Raw genomic sequence first — 8,364 nt, 5'->3', positions numbered from 1 at the left:
TCCGCTTCATGATCTGGATTGGCAGTTTACCTCAATGTCTCTGAGTTAAAGGCGACTTGTTCCTTCTCTTTACACCAAGTGGCCATTCTCCCTCTTTTTCTCAATGCTAGACAACCACTGCCCCACCTCTGGATCCATGCTCTGTCCTTCTGCCCTGTGCTGTCCCCCTCAGAAGGCTGGACCTTGAAGATGCCATTTCCAGCTGATGTGTTTTAGGTTCAGCCAGTGGAAGGCTCTGGTAGGAGATCAGAGGGCAGGAGGAAGAAAGATCAAGGACATTTCCCCCAATACATCCCTGCCTCAGCCTGGTTCTGGGGTTTTAACTGTACCCCTCCCCTCCCGTAGCTCCTACCAAGGAACCCTCCTTCCTGAGCTGTCTCTCACAGGGTTCCAGTGACACCACGCCCCACGCCCTGTCCCCTCAACCCCACAGATGGTGGCAGCTTCCTGCTGACACTCCTTTCTGGGGGCCTCAACATTCCTGTTCCATTCTTTAACAGCTAGTCCTCACTTTCTAAAGTAGTTCCTTCATTAGAGTCTCCATTGGAGCCATCTATGGTAAGTTCTGTTTCCTGCCTGCACCCCCGCCCCCGGCTCAGGTCACACTCAGCTCCTTGCTGTGACACAAATATGGCCTCAGGGTCCCTCCACATACTTTTCCATTTCCCTGTAACACTTGATTCCCAGATTCCTGCTTTGCCCACTTCCTCACCTCAGGGATTCATTTCCTGACCACCTTCTATAAAAGGGCAACCTCCCCTCACCCTGTTGCACCTGCCAGTCTCTGTCTCCCTTACCCTCCTCTGATTTTCTTCATAATGCTTGTTGTCATTTGACATAATAAATAGTGATCAATGTGTTGTTGTTGTTGTTGTTGTTGTTTTCTTTCTCTTCCCCAACTGGAACGGAAGCTCATTTAGAGTTCATTGCTAACCTTAAACAGTGCCAGGAATATGGTAGGTATTCCATAAACATATCTCAAATGAATAAATGCATTGTGTAGACACTGCTTGACTCTCCATCATAACTTCAGGCTGTGAACCCTGCATGCAGCTTTTCCCCATGAAGCCCCATACACCATCTCAGGGAATAATTACTGAGTAGTGCTTAGAATTGTACTCAGTGATACTGGATGAAGCATAAAAAGAAATCAAGTCAGAAAAGGAAAATAATCCCCAAATTCCAATGACCAGCGGAATTTGGAATCCAGACATAAGCTCCAGAACCAGGGAGTAAGGTGCAGAAGTGGGTCAAAGAGCCAAACTCAGAATGGATGGCTTCATGAGGCGGGTCAGGGTTGGGCGGGACTGGGCTGGAAAGGACAGGAGGAGGAAAAGTTAAGTGCTTAGACAAAGGGGACATGTGGCATGGCCAAAGGTTTTCTCCTTGTAAAATGAAGAAGAAAATGCAATGCCCCATATCTTTTTGTGTTGGGCTTCCTCTTTATGAAAACTTCCAATTTCCCTTATGTTACCTAGGCAACACCCTACAAGCCCTTCATCTTCTGAAGTAGGCGTAATGAGACTTTGAGTCTTCTCCTTCCCAAGGGTATAAGGAACATCGACTGGGAAAAAGTGAGCATCTCCAAATGCTGCTCTGTTGGCCCTGAGAGAAACGTTAAGATTTCATGGATCGGAATCCAGCCCACCTCTAGAAAACACCACAGAACAACTCAGAGCCTGTGAGACCTGGACTCTTGGGCCCACATGATCTGATCCCACCCGTATCATGTCCCCCTGTACACTCCTCACCCTTCCCCACTGCCCAGAGCCATGCTAGACCCCTGATGATTCTTGCTTGGCCTTTGCTCATTTTTAGCCATTCTCACGGAGGAGTAGTGTTCCCTTGTCGTAGTCTCAACTTGCATTTCCCTCTGACTAACAATGTTGAGCATCGTCTCATGTGCTTATTTGCCATCTGTGCACCTTCTTTGGTGATGTGTCTATTCAAATTGTTTGCTCATTTTTAATTTTACTGACTTTTGAGAGTTCTCCACGTATTCTGTACACACATCCAGATAAGTAAGCTGCAAATTTTCTCCCAGTCCCTGGCTTAACTTTTCATTCTCTTAACAAAGTCTTTCAAAGAGTAGACTTTCTAAATTTCAATGAAGTCTAACTTACCAGTTGCCTCTTTTGTGGACCATGCTTTGGTGTCTTAACTAAGAAATCCTCACCTAACCCAAAGTCACAAAGGTTTTCCTTTTCCTCCTATGTTCTGGAGCATCTTCTGTTATCTACTTAACTCCATAGTGATTACAGAACATACTTTGTATGATTTTGAGTCTTTTAAATCTGTTAAGGTTTGTTTTATAACACAGGTTATGGTTTATCTTGATGAATGTTCTGTGTGTTCTTAGAAAGAATGTATACCCTGCCGCTATTAGGTGGCATGTGTTAAAGACAATTATGTCCAGTTGGCTGATGGTGTCGTCGGGTTCTACATATTTGTCGATTTTCTGTCTATTCATTCTATCAATTGCTGAGAGAGGACTTCAAAAGTCTCCAACTGTAATTGTGAAATTGTCTACTTCTCTTTTCAATTCTTTCTGCTTTTTCCTTCATGTATTTTAGTGTTCTGTTATTAGAGGCAAAACATTTAGAATTGGTAGGTCTTCCTTTTATCTTTTATCGTTATATAATGTATAATGTCTTCCTTTGTGCCTGTAAGGTTTTTTTTTCCTGTGACGTCTGCTTTGTCTCAAATTAGTACAGCCACTCCAGCTCTCCTCCGGGTGGTGTTTTCCTGACAGATCATCACCCATCCTTTTACTTTTAACTGACACCTATCATTTGAAGGGAGTTTTTAACATAACTATTGATACACTTGGATTTAGATTTACCATTTTGTTCTTTGTTCCCTTTGTCCTCTCTGGGTTTTGCTTCTCTATTTCTTCTTTTCAGCTTTCTTTGGGTTTATTTGAACATTTTTTAGTATTCCATTGTAACCTATCCACTGCATTTTTTTACTTTATCTCTTTGTATAGGTTTTATAGTGGTCACTCTTGAAATGACAATATACATAATCAACTTTTCCAATCTAGTTTGGTTCAATATTTTACCATTTTAAATGGAATGCAGAAACTACCAGTTGGCCCCTTCACCTCCCCCTTATGTCAGAGTTGTCCTAGGTTATATCTACATACACTGAAAATTCTGTCAGACAATATTGTATTTTGTTGTTGTTGTTTTTAACCATCAAACAGACTTTAAAGAACTCATTGGAGAAGGGTAGTTTATTAAATTTACTGAGATATTTATTATCTCTGTTACTCTCCTTGACTCTTGATGTTCCCAGTTTCCTCCTGGCATAACTTCCTTTGTGTCTGCAGACTTCCTCTAGCAATTCCCTTAGATCAGGTCCTGCTGGTAACAGACTCTTTTCTCTTTCCTTCATCAGAGAATTTTTATTTTGCTCTCATGTCTGAAAATATTTTCACTGGACATAGAATTCTAGATGAAGAGTTCCCTTCTTTCAGCACATGAAAAATGTTGTTCTGATTTCTTCTAGCTCCCTGGTTTCTGATGAGAAATCGGAGAAATCCACAGTTACTAGAATCAGGTTTTCCTACAAGAAATGAATCATTTCTCTCTGGCTGTTTTCAAGATTTTTCTGTCTTATGTTTTCAGCAGTTTAATTATGACATATCTGGATGTGGCTTGCTTTGGATTTATCTGAGGTTTGAGGTTCACTGAGTTTGTTGAACCTGTAGGTTTCTGACTTACATCAAATTTGGAAAGTTTTCAAACAATTTTTTCTTATCCTTATCCTTTTTCGCTTTTCCTTCGGGTGCCCTGATGATGTGAATACATGACCTTTTGTTATTGTCCCATAGGTCCTTGAGGTCTGTCTTTTTTTTTTATCTTTTCTCTCCCTGTCCTGATAATTAATTTAGATAATTTCTATTGATCTATCTTCATGTTCCGACATGCCTCTGTCATGTCCATTTTACTATTAAACCCATCTAGTGAGATTTTATTTTTTTAATTTAATTTTATTATGTTATGTTAATCACCATACAATTCATCATTAGTTTTTGATGTGGTGATCCACAATTCATTGTTATCTCTGGATTAACAAATTTTCTTTTTTTTCCTAAATTTCCTGGATACTTTTTTACATCTTCTATTTCTTTGCTGAGAATTTCTATCTTTTCACTCATTTTAAGAGTGCTCTCCCTTACTTGTTAGAGAATTTTTTAATAACTGCTTTAAAATTTTTGTCCACGTTAGTGAGGCATTGATTTCTGTTGATTATCTTCCTCTGTATAGGTTAAGATTTTTCTGGCTCTTTGTGTACCAAGTAATTTTGGATTGTATCCTAGACATATTGAGCATCATTTTCTCAGATTCTGGGTTGTATTTAAATCCTATAAAGAATGCACGTAGGCCACAAATTCTAATTAGCCTTATAAGGACTGTGGTTGCAATATCAGTTCAGCTTTCGAAGTCTTCGTAGTACTGTTTGGATCTGTCTCACAGGTATACTACCCCGGGGCCAGTCTGGGATTTGGGTAGTGGTATATCCCATAGTTCAGTTCTCAAAATCTATATATGCCCTTTAGGGTCAAGTCTACAACATGAGCAGCCCAGGGGGTTAGACCAAAGTCCATAAACCACATTAAGGGGTTTCCCTATAGTTTCAGGTTTCTGCAGACTCTTATTGCTGTGCTACCACAGGATTGCTTGAGCTAGGACAAAAGTAAATGAAGAAGAGACCAAAAGAAAAGAAAAATGAGGGACTTCTATAATCTCTCTGAATATTAGGAGTTTTCTTTCCCACTTATGCCAGAACCCAAGGATTTCTCCTGGACATTTTCATCTGCATCCTCCTGCCTGCTTGCAGATTTTGAGCTGATTGAAGTCAGGGAAATACCAGAGTGGGGGAGAAATAATAAACTCACGCCCAGTTCTGTGGTAATACAAATTCTAACCTTTTCCCCCCAATCCATATGATACTGTTTACTTTTCAGAGTCCTCAAATAGTTGCCCCATGCATTTTGTCCAGGTTTGGGATTCACTGGGAGAGACAGGTTGCGGTGTACTTACTCCAACTTACCCAAAACCAGAATCCTCTTCTGTAACATTTTCGAATGGAAGTGATACGTGTGATTTTTAATTTTTCCCCACATTTTTCTAATTTAAAAAATTAAAATAAGAAGAGGAAGACAAAATGACCAAAACAGTTGCTTAACCTAGATTTGTCCTTCAGAGGGATGGGTAGTTTTATTGTCTCTGTCTTCATGTAGCATGACTCAAGATTATTGGATAAGAACTCTAGATAAGCTTTAAGGGGAACTTCAAGGATCTAACACACAATGCAGTCACTTCTGGGCTCTGTGAGATTTTACTGGTTGAATAAATCATGGTGATCATGCACCTGGGCTCCAGTCTTTAAAAGTCAAGGCCGTCCTGCCCTTGCAACACCAAAAGCAACCTTAACTGGATACTAATGGTGCCACTGCATCTGAGTGATTAGGTAAGAGTTATATTTCCTCTTCCAGAAAGGAACTGTAACAACTGTGGAGTACTTCTGTGTGCAGACACTGTTCCAGATACTTCTCACACTTTATTTACTTTAGTCCTACCACAACCAGAAAGGTAGGTATTATTAGCATCATTTATAGTTGAGGAACCCAAGGCTCAGCAAGATTAAGGCACTTGCCAGGTTCCCAGAGCTACTAAGTGATGAGACCCAATTTGAATCCTGTTCCAGTGTCTTTATTCTTCCCACACGTTATGTGCCCCTTGAGGGGAACATTTATGTTTGATTACTCTCTGTAAATCCAAGGCTTTTCACCCAGCAGGACTCCATAAATGAATTCATTAAATTAATAACCAACATTAGCCTCTATCTTGTTGGGTTCCTTTCCTTTTCTTCCTGTCTATTTCCACGTGTTTTCCTTGCTCCCTCCTCTGTCCTCCAAAGGGACCCTTAACTCCTCAACAATCTGGCATGCAACATCTGGTCACTTAAAAACACTAAAATGACTGACTAGATTTCTCACTTCCTGTTCAGATGAGAAGCATGGTGGAGACACTGTGAGCCCTATCTATTCCTTTCTCTGTGTCTTCCCGCCACAGCCACTGCTGGGCTCTGCATACAACCAACATCCCATAATACTGCCATTTGCTCCTGTCCTTGGCCAAACCTTTCTTGCTGTTTCTCTGTTCCTGGGTGCCTCCTGTTTTGTCCCACCTTCTTTACCTGCCCTGGAGAACCTGCAGTCCACTCTCTAGGTTTCTATAAAAGGGATTCTTATATCTGGTGAGAGATTGGATGACGTGACCTCCAAGGTTGTTTCCATGCTAACATTATGTGTCTTTGTGATTCCAGGAAGGTAGTACCGCGGATCATTGGCTCTTGGGAAGAGCAAAGGAACAGGTGGCAAAGCTCCTGCTCTGTGCTCCAGGAGATACCAAGCTATATGCCTTCTTTGACCTATGAGCCAACCGACCTTAGTAACATACCCTAGGAAGTAGCTCTCAGACTTTAAGATGATTAAGAATTATTTGAAGTGCTTGACAAAATGCTGATTCCTTGCCTAGCAAACAGATACTGAATCAAGAAGGGTGCTAGGGCACAAATTCTGCAGTTTTCACAAGTGCTCACAGGCAGTTCTGATGCAGGTGGACCACAGCTTACCTTAAGAAATTTTGCACTAAAGAAAAAGTATTAGTGAGATGCCTTGTTTTATACAACACTTTGACCAGCAAACACTCAGCATAAATGGGCTGATGGTAATTAATTCTGGACAGAATGATTTTTTGCCTAAGTGAAGAAACAGCCTGTCCATAACAATAACAACAATAGCTGTGACTCTCTGGGGGCTTATTCTGAACCCGCAACAATGCTACATTATCCATTTCATCTTTAAAACTCATCTGGGCAAGGGCTACTATCCAAATTTTAAAGAGGACAAAACTGAAATGGGGGTTAAGGCAGGCCACAGCCAGTACATGGCTAGGCTTGGATTTGAACATGGGTTTGTGGGACCCCCAAAGACAATGCTCGTTCTACACCACCACACTTCCTCCCTTCCTAGTAATTACCTTGGGGGAAAGGAAGAATGATTATTACGTATAAGCTCTGCATGCTATTAGCCTACCTCCCTTAAAATTAGAAAGAAATATGGTTGATCATAAAGGAAAACACCCGACAATGAGCCCAGGGGAAGTTGTGGACTCTTCCACTAAAAGTCTTTGAAACATAAAGAACTCGATTGTTTAGCTTCATCCTTCCTGAAGGCAGAGAAATGGAAAAGATGACCCCCACCCCAAAACTTTTCAGGCCAAGAATTCCATTAAATCTTGCACTCCACTAAATGCCTGTCTCCATTCTAAAGGACTTGTGCTGTAGTCAGCTTCTCCGGCCTGTAGGTGCAAACATCTGGACGGCAGGTGCTTGATTTTGTAGGTGCCAGAGGACACACAGCTGAGCTGCACAGCTGAGGGGACAGGGGAGGAAATGTCGTGCATTGATGTAGCACCTTTCAACTCTCCCCAAGCCCCCTTCAACAGGGAAGTGATGGGGGTGGGAGGTGACCGGAGGGCCAGCAGCTGTGGAACAGCTGCACAGGGGAGCATTTAAGACTAGGACAGGAAGTGAAACACAGAAAGGCAGTAAGTCTCGGGGAGAGTCTGAGGAAAAAAAAGAGAGGAATGGGGCTGAATCTCCCTGCCTGATGTTGCTCTGGGGAGGGCCTGCTTAAGCTCAGAGACCAAGGACTCTGCTTCTAGTTCTTGGAGGGGAGGCGAAAGAAGGAAGTGGAAAGAGCTTTTTTGTTTGTTTTCATTAAAAACAAAAAGAGTGGGTGCCTGGGTGGCTCAGGCAGTTAAGCGTCTGCCTTCCGCTCAGGTCGTGATGCCAGGGTCCTGGGATCGAGCCCCATATCAGGCTCCCTGCTCAGTGGGGAGCCTGCTTCTCCCTCTCCCTCTGCTGCTCCCACCCTCCCCCACCTGCTCATGCTGTCTCTCTCTCATTCACTCTCTTTCTCAAATAAATAAAATAAAATAAACAAAAAAACAAAAAGAGTCACACAGGCAGCATGTGCTTCCTCTGCCATTCCAAGGCCCTCACTGGAACTGGCTGTGGAGTTCAAAGAGCCCACTAGGTCACAGGTGCAAGGGGCATCCATGGTCATTTTCTTTCAATCCATTTGTACCTCATCCCAGGTCTCTTACTTACCAGGCAGGGCAAAACAAAACAAAACAAAACAAATCTGCTTCCATTCTCCTAAGATACTTCTCCCCAAAATGGTGCCAACATTGGAGACAGCCCTCTGGTTCTGGGTAATGGATCTACCTGGGACCTGCTAGGATGTCCTTGTGCCAGCCTGAAGAGTCCAGTCCCTCCAAGTCCAGT

This window comes from Callorhinus ursinus, unplaced genomic scaffold (assembly GCF_003265705.2).
Source record: "Callorhinus ursinus isolate GAN/ISIS: 27379988/994484 unplaced genomic scaffold, GSC_fseal_2.0 scaffold2, whole genome shotgun sequence".
Lineage (NCBI taxonomy): Eukaryota > Metazoa > Chordata > Mammalia > Carnivora > Otariidae > Callorhinus > Callorhinus ursinus.
Note: the sequence above shows the minus strand (reverse complement) of the source record.